The sequence below is a fragment of the Emydura macquarii genome, unplaced genomic scaffold (assembly GCF_026122565.2).
Source record: "Emydura macquarii macquarii isolate MOO-44397 ecotype Brisbane River unplaced genomic scaffold, CSIRO-AGI_Emac_v2 contig_75, whole genome shotgun sequence".
NCBI classification, from domain to species: domain Eukaryota; kingdom Metazoa; phylum Chordata; order Testudines; family Chelidae; genus Emydura; species Emydura macquarii.
This window is the reverse complement of record NW_027130212.1, coordinates 6,145,910-6,153,878: the sequence shown is the minus strand read 5'-3', so window position 1 is coordinate 6,153,878 and position 7,969 is coordinate 6,145,910. Positions and strand designations below refer to the sequence as shown.

Here is a 7,969-nt window from a genome sequence, read left to right as displayed (position 1 = left end):
GACAGTTTGCTGAGGGACATAGGGAAAAATAATGTAAAGTTGTTGGTGGCGTGCATGGAGCAGCTGCATACAGTGAAGTGTTGCTTCTGGCCCAAGAAACAAGCACTGACTGGTATGATCACATCATAAAGCAGGCTTGAGACAACAAACAGTGGCTGCAGAACTTTTGGGTGTGCTGGATTCACGTGGCAAGCTCACCCCAGCCCTTCAGTGCAGGGATATCAGAATGAGAGCTGTATTGAAAATGCAGAAGAGAATGGTGATTGCATTCTGAAAGTTTGCAGTGCTAGATTGCTCCCAGTCAGTAGGAAATCATTTTGGAGTTGGAAAATTCACAGTTGAGGTCGTTGTCATGCAAGTGTAGGGCCATTTATCATCTACCACTGTGAAAGGCTGTGACTTTTGGCAACGTATAGGACATAGTGGATGGATCTGCAGCAACGGGGCTCCTGAACTACAGTGGGGCAATCAGTGGCACGCACATCAACAGAAAAGGCTACTTTTCCATGGCTATGCAAGTGTTATTAGATCACTGGGGATGTTTTGTTAATAAAAGTGTGGGCTGCTCAGGGAAGGTGCATGACACTCACACCTTTAAGAACACAGGACTGTTCAGAAAGATGCATGCAGGAACATTCTTCCCCACCAGCAGCTTATCATTGGTGTTATTAAAATGGCAATAGTGATGAACATGAAACTATACACAAGCCACCTTGAGTGTGTCAAGGAAAGATTCAGCTACTGACTCAACACATGCAGAATGTGCTTTTGTGAGACTGGAGGGATGGTTGGCTTGTTTTCTCACTGGATTCTCAGTGAGAAAAATATCCCTGTGATGATAGCTGCCTGTTGTGTCCTGCATAATAGCAGTGAGGCAAAGGGAGAAACCTGCTGCCAGGTTGGAGGCAGAGAAGCTGTGTGCTGGATGTGAATGGAGAGACAAGGGCCATTACAAGAGTCAACCCTGGAGCTATGTAGATGAGGGAGACTTTGAAAAAGCACTTTAACAGTGAGCCACGTTAGCGGGGCCTGTTATACCTTTAAATAAATAAATGACTGGGAGTTTTCTGAAAGCTCTGAATTATGTGGTGCTCGCTTTAGATTTACAAATACCATTTGCTTTGAGTATCGTTATCCTTTCTGCAATATATGCGTTGTGAATGAATAAAAGATACTTTTATTCTGCAACACTAGAATTTTATTGAGAGGGGGAAAACAGTGCAGAAAAAAAAAAATGTTAAAAAAAGCCACAGGCACTGCTATACAAATTTTTCACACAAATCAACTGAGTAGAACTTTAAAACTGGGAAGGCAGCAAACATCTGTCCAGCTGTGGCTACATATACACGAACTGTGGTTCTCACAGATCAGCATATGTGAAGCTGTGGTTTTCTTGCTGTCCCCTCTCATGGACCATGTAGGGACACATCCTGTGATGCCACAAGGTATGTTGGGGGCTGTAGAGAGCAATAACCATGGAGTTTTTCAAGGACTACAAGGGTGGGAGAGGCCAGGATTTTTGGCCCCGTTGGTCAACCAGGGTCGGCAGCATTTGGGTTTGCTGCTTAAGAAGACCTATTATGTCCTAGTGCATTTCCCTCTACTTGTCCTATTGGGTCTGTCAGTCCTATTGTTCTCCAAACCCTTTGCTCACGGTCCAATACAGCATTGGCTTGCAGGAGCTCACTGAACATGTTCTTCCTAGTCCTCTTCTTTCTCCTCCACTTCAGAGTCATGCACTCTGCAGTTGTAGAAGGGGTACCCCTCACAGCCAACACACAAGAAGCTGCTGATAAAAGCCAGACATTTATCATTGGATCTACAATCACAACAGAATGGGAAAGGTAAGTTTCAAAACTCTTCCCTTATTCCCATAAACACTTTTAATAAGAAATGCTCACTGACACTGACGCTTCCGCTTTGGAGCCTCTCAACACAGCACCACTTTCCAGCCCCAGCCATGACTATAGCTTGCTAGGGTGAGGGAAGGAATATCTGTTGTATGAAGCAATAAAATTTCAGTTCCTATTCCATGGATATGAGTACAGGGCAATGGCACTGAATACTGGCTCTGTTTTCCACAGGTGGTGGTGGGTTAGCAGATAACTCACTCCTGAGAGTATCACTCCAGAGAACACTGCTGCCAAAAGGTGTCCCTAAGCCCCTCAGACCCACGTGCCACCAGCCTGTGTAGTGCCCGCTGAACTCATCACTGAGTGGTGTGGGAAAGTACTCTACCAAGGAGGAATGAAGAAGGCAGCCATCCTTAGAAACTTTTGGGAGAAGATTGCCTGCAGAGTATTTCCATGAAAATTTCATTGAGATCTATGAGGAGGGTAAGAGGGACATCTCTATGTACATAAACTGATCCTCCTGGCTCCCCTTGTCCAACCTAACAGGGGAATGAAAAGCAGATGCCAACCCTACCTCTATTCATTGTACCACTACCTCTTCTCGTATGAAGAAGACAATGAAGTGTCAGTATCTAAGTATTGTTAACTTGGGGATGGGCCAGGTGACATATTGAAATTTAAACACTAAGGAAAAATGCATGATCACACTTACCTGAGTTCAATTCCCCTTCATCAAGCTCATCCATGCTTGCCTGGAAGGATTGGCTAGTCTACGGTGGAGTCTCAGACAGATCCTGGCTAATGGCAAGGCTGGAGTCCCTGATGGATCTCCCCCACCTCCTCCTTGTCCTCTTCCTCCTCCCTGTTCATGCAGGGGACTCTGTTTCAAGCTATTCCAAGGTATCTGCCAAGCATGACATGTAGCACATTGCAAAATCAGTAGGTCTGTGGGACACCACCAGGTATATTGTTGGCTTCCTGGCCTTTGTGGTATGTCTGACAAAATTCCTTCACTTTCATGCAGCACTGCTGTTGATCCCTGTCATACACCTTTGCCTGCATCCCCCATACAATCTGTTCATAGAGGTCCATGTTTCTCCGGCTGGCCTGTAGCTTTGCTCACACACTCTTCTCCTCACAAGCCCAGGAGCTCCAACACCTCCTGCCTATTCCAGACAGAAGCATGTCTAGTGTGTGAAGCTGTCCTGGTTGATTGGACAGCTGTACACAAGGGAGAGCTGGTAGGTATGTTTGCCAAGCTGGACGATCAGAAAAAAGGCATTTCAAAAACATGAGGGGGCTTCAAGGGAAGGGGGGGTTCTGGTCTCTGTGACGCCTAGATCATGGAGTTCACAATTGTGAACAGAGTGGTTACTGTCACAAGGAATGGGGCATTGTGGGACAGCTTCTAGAGGACTGTTAGGGTCAACACAGATCATACTGTGTCTATACTCGCACTGAGTTGACTTCATGGCTCCAGGTCATTCAGGGAAGTGGTTTTACAATGTAGCTGCAATGTGATGCTTACATCACCCAGAGACAAATTTACATGTAGACAGATGCAAAAATAGGTTGATGTAATTTGCCTTCCGTTGATCTAACTTTGGAGTTTAGATCAGGCCTAAATGGGAATCTGCAAATACTTGTGTTTGTTCAGTTTGCTTTTTTGTCCTATGTCTTCAGGGCAGAGGATGCTGCTCTCACTTTATTCACTGCTGAAGAGAGGGCAAATTGTTTATGGTTTGAAATCATAAGGAAAAAGGCATGAGGCTGACTGATTCAAAGAGAAATCTAGACAACGGTTTATAGAACCATAGAAGTGTTTGCTGGAATGGACCTCGAGAAGTCATCTAGTCCAGCCCCCTGTGCTGAATCAGGACCAAGTGTATTTATAAAGGTAGTCTCCCATGACCAGGAAAGGCAATTCATGATAGACACCTTAAGCAAAAACCGGATTATTTTTGGGTAATTATCTGAGCTTGTTCTGGTAATTCAATCCATTTTTATTACAATAAACAAACATAACTTTTGTATAAAGTGGAACCCTACCTGTCCTCCATTTTTCCTCCCAAATTGAATGAAGTGCATACAAGCCCCATTGCCTAAACTACAACCATTGTGGGACAAATTGGCTATTGAGACTAAGAAACACATTCACAATTAAGCTGCAGTGAAGGGAAGGCTAACAAAGCCTACTTAAAGCTGGTGAGCTGACAACTTGATAGATTTAAGGAAGGATGTTAGTTCATGCCACCTACTTGAGAGGAAAGGATTTCAGAGACAAAGGTGGAAGAATAACAATGGAATCAGCTTTATTTAAACCCCTTGCTCTATTAGAGAAGACAACAGATGAACCAGAATAGTGTGGGGGAAAACTGTATTGGGGGCAGGAGAGGGTATTCTCCAACTGTTCCCTGTTCCACTCTCACAATATCATCTCAGCCCCCATTTTACAACTAGCAGCAGTGATAGTGGACAGTATAAAAAGCTTATCTACTGATACCCCAAATTCAAATGCTTTTCTGGGCAAAGAACCTGAGCCAGATCATTGTCAGTGTCTCTATGCAGATATATACCCGCTGCAGGCCTGGCCTCCCTTGAGCACCAAGCACATTTATGATGCTACCTACAATATATAGTGAAAATAACTGAGGCACTAGATGAAGGCTGAAACAGTAACAAATCAAAAACAACCATTGCTTGAGAGGAAATATTGTTTTGATATTATTTTCACCCCAAAGGCCTGAACCAGGGAACAGACACATGAAAAACAGCTACAAGATATTTAAAGTGAAACTTGCCAAGAAGTGGACAAGATTCAAGAACAGACAACTCAAGGGACATAAAATACGAAAAGGAACTTTGCCAAATCTGGGTAGCTCAGAAGAGGCTGGAGGAACTGATGGAGATTCTGAAGAATGGATCTGACAAGCAACTTCAACATACACTGCCTTTGTCAGCAGCTGATAAGAGTTCTGTCAAAGCCAAAGACTGACAGACAGACTTTCTTTTCCCTGCAATCCAGAGGCCCCACACTTTCAGCCTCAGCACACTGAGGGGGAAAAAGCGCCTGCCGAGCTTATCTAGTTAATTAACTTATTCAGAAACAAGCCAATTTTGGAGGGAAATCATCCAGGGGAAGATGGTGTTAGGAAGACTGGGTTGAAATAACTCAACAACTGAGAAATTAAATTTAATGGAGAGGTGGGAAAAGAAGAGCACCATCTCTTGACTGTTAAAAAAGTACAGGTCCTTTCATGTTAATTATTTTAACAGTGAAAAAGTTGGAATTAGCAAGAATTAGTGACTATAATAATCAATCCATTTGGAAGTTGGTCATGAAAGCAAACAATGCAGGATGCAGTTTATGAATTGCACACAAGGTGGCATGAGGAGGCTCCACCAGAATTAGTTAAGGACAACAAGTAACTGGTGCACCAACCCGTATGCCGTTATTTGACTCTGTTGTGCTATAAATAAGCTTGGGGACAGGAGCTTAAGCAACAAGCTGTTTACTCAGAGCTGCAATAGGGTTAACAAGCATACATATAGTAACATCCTGAATTCCCTCCTTTCATTTAACCACAGTGCTTTGTTCTTTTAAAGGAACCCAAGATCACCGTGAACACCTCAGATCCCCAGATGAGTGGCTCATGAGAGTATTATGAATGCTTTACCTACTCAAGAGATATTAGGACATGACAACTTTCATCTGGTAAATTAAATTAAGAAACTAAATAAGAAAACCAAGCAGACTGGGGAAGAAATGGCTATGACGGTTTATTCCACACACCAGAATTAAAACGAAAACTAAAATAACCAGCTCTGGTACAATAAATGATGGCTTTGTGGCAATAACAAACAGCAAGTAGGAACAAGTCAGCTTTGACCAGAAATAGAAGAACTTTCAGACATGCTACAGCGGTACTGCAGTGAAGAAGCTTATCCAAGAAAGAAAGATTCTTCCAAGTGAAGCAATAAAACAAGAATATTTAAATACCAGTGCTGAAAGAACAACATCTATTATACATCAGAAGTGTCTTTGAGAGATGTAGTTTGGTTTGCCCACTCATTGCCTCGGCTTCCATTATGAAGACTGAAAAAATTCATCTTGATGCATGACTCCTGTTTAAGGACAATGCAAAACAAGATAAGTGCAGCACAGCTATGTCCACGGATTCAAATACCAAGTGCATTTGACCAGATATATTGAGGATAAACTACAGTGCCAGGATTTGACAGAATAATGGATGCAAGTATTTTGTGGCCAACATATTGAGTATAAGCATCTGGGACTTGTTAGTGATTGTTTAATGTATCAAAAATGCTATGCCTTCAACAGAAACAAATATATTCGTTCATAGTTCAGTGCAGTAATGAGCGTGTTGGCTATTCACCAGATAATCATTTCTTAAAGAAAATGGCTATTATTATTATTACCACTACCCAGATGGAATAACAAAAGACTTGGAAACCTCTGGAAACATATGAATCAGATACTGATAGCAAAAATATAAAATAACTTATGGACATTTGATTCCTAGTAAAGGTAATAAATTTCATAGGAGAAAATAAGATTACATGGCAATATAATTTCCCATTGTGCACCAGTGAACTATGTAAGACATACGAAAGAAAGCTTGATATAGAAGAGATTGAAGTCTAGATATACCAAGGAATTTTGTCCAGTACTATCTTTTTATCAGCTCTGCTTTACATCACTAAAAAAAAAAAAAAAGGAACAGAAATGTTATTTCTTCAGTTAAGATATATTTTCAAACAAGGTTAAAAAAAAAAAACACCCTAGAGTTGTAGAACATTGCAGGACGCCAGTAAAATCAAGCATGTAACATAGTAACTACATAGCTTCTCTGTTGCAAGAAAAGAAGGATGCAGACACAACAATGAAAAATAGTTACCAATAGGCAATTATTTTCAGTATCACCAATAAGGCATTTTCAGAACTACTGGACACTCAGACTGTGCAGCATTGAAATAAGGGATATATTGAACTTGCTCAGAAAAAGAATCACAACTTGCAATGGGTATCAGCTACTGTACTCCACTTCAGCAAGGTGTGTAATCTTTAAACATGTGCTTTAGTACCTTGTTGAATTGAGGCCTTAATGCCTGAAACCAAAGATGGACCCAATCTAAGCCCCCAACCTGCCACAAGCTCCATGTGGGAAGACCCCAGAGTACACACAGAGTCTCATTGACGTGCATGATTGGGACTTTTGCTTATAACCCACAGTCTAAAACTGACACAGGAAAGCTAGACTTACAGTTAGTGATTCAAATTTTCAGACAAACTTCACTCACTTTAGGCAATTTTGAAAATTCTACCCACTCTCTTTTGCAAAATAATCAGGAACTCTGTAGAGAATTAAGAAGTTATTTAGTGGCATATCATGAGCTACCACTCACCGCTAGGGTGCCTCCTCCTGGTTGCTCTGGGGAGTAGTTCTTTCTAGGTCCAATGCTCCATTCTGCCTCTCATTGCTGCTGCTGCTGCAGCACCTCTCTCTCTCTCACTCACTCACTCACTCACCTACCTCTCTGCAACTCAAGGTGCACTCTTTCCATGGTTTGGCCTCCAGCCAGGTCCCCCTTCTGGTATATCAAAGTCTTTCCATACAAATTGTCTCAGACAGTCTTCCCATTCACTGCCCAGATAGTGCCACTTCCCCAGTGGCTGGTAGGGGAACCTGGGTCTCATCTTCTACTCTGGATTCCTGACCAGGGACCATCTAATCAGTAGCCAAGGCCTGCACCATCTTCAACCTTGCTCCGCTTTCCCTTAGCCTTTTCTTACACCCTCTCCCCCTAGGCTTCCTTCCTTCCTTCCCTCTCCCTATAGAGAATGTCTACAGGCTCCCTTACTACAGCTCCCATCTGCTGCCAGCTTCCTGGCTGTATACTAGCCCCACCTATTATTACTCAGATGGGCTCCATTATCATTCAGAGGATTACTTAGGCCACCTGTTTCCCCTCAGGTATTGATTATCCAGTTAATTGGCCCCTTCTCAGCCTCACTGGTCCCTTCTAGGCTATGTGATGCAAACACCCCATCACATGGAATCAGAGAAGATTTTCTAAAGAATCTCTTTTGTGTG

The 7,969-nt window shown here is 42.6% G+C and overlaps 1 long non-coding RNA gene across 2 annotated transcripts; it reads right to left on the bottom strand.

The window, feature by feature from the left end:
* Positions 1–1,160: 1,160 nt before the first annotated feature.
* LOC137149430 (uncharacterized) lies at positions 1,161–7,666 on the bottom strand. 2 transcript variants are annotated; one of them, XR_010918777.1, is made up of 3 exons: positions 7,281–7,666; positions 2,566–2,757; positions 1,161–1,789 (listed from the first exon to the last, which is right to left on the bottom strand). It is a non-coding gene; the product is annotated as an uncharacterized lncRNA (long non-coding RNA). The 2 variants fall into 2 exon arrangements; XR_010918778.1 differs by having other exon boundaries at positions 1,161–1,786.
* Between the last annotated feature and the right edge of the window lie 303 nt (positions 7,667–7,969).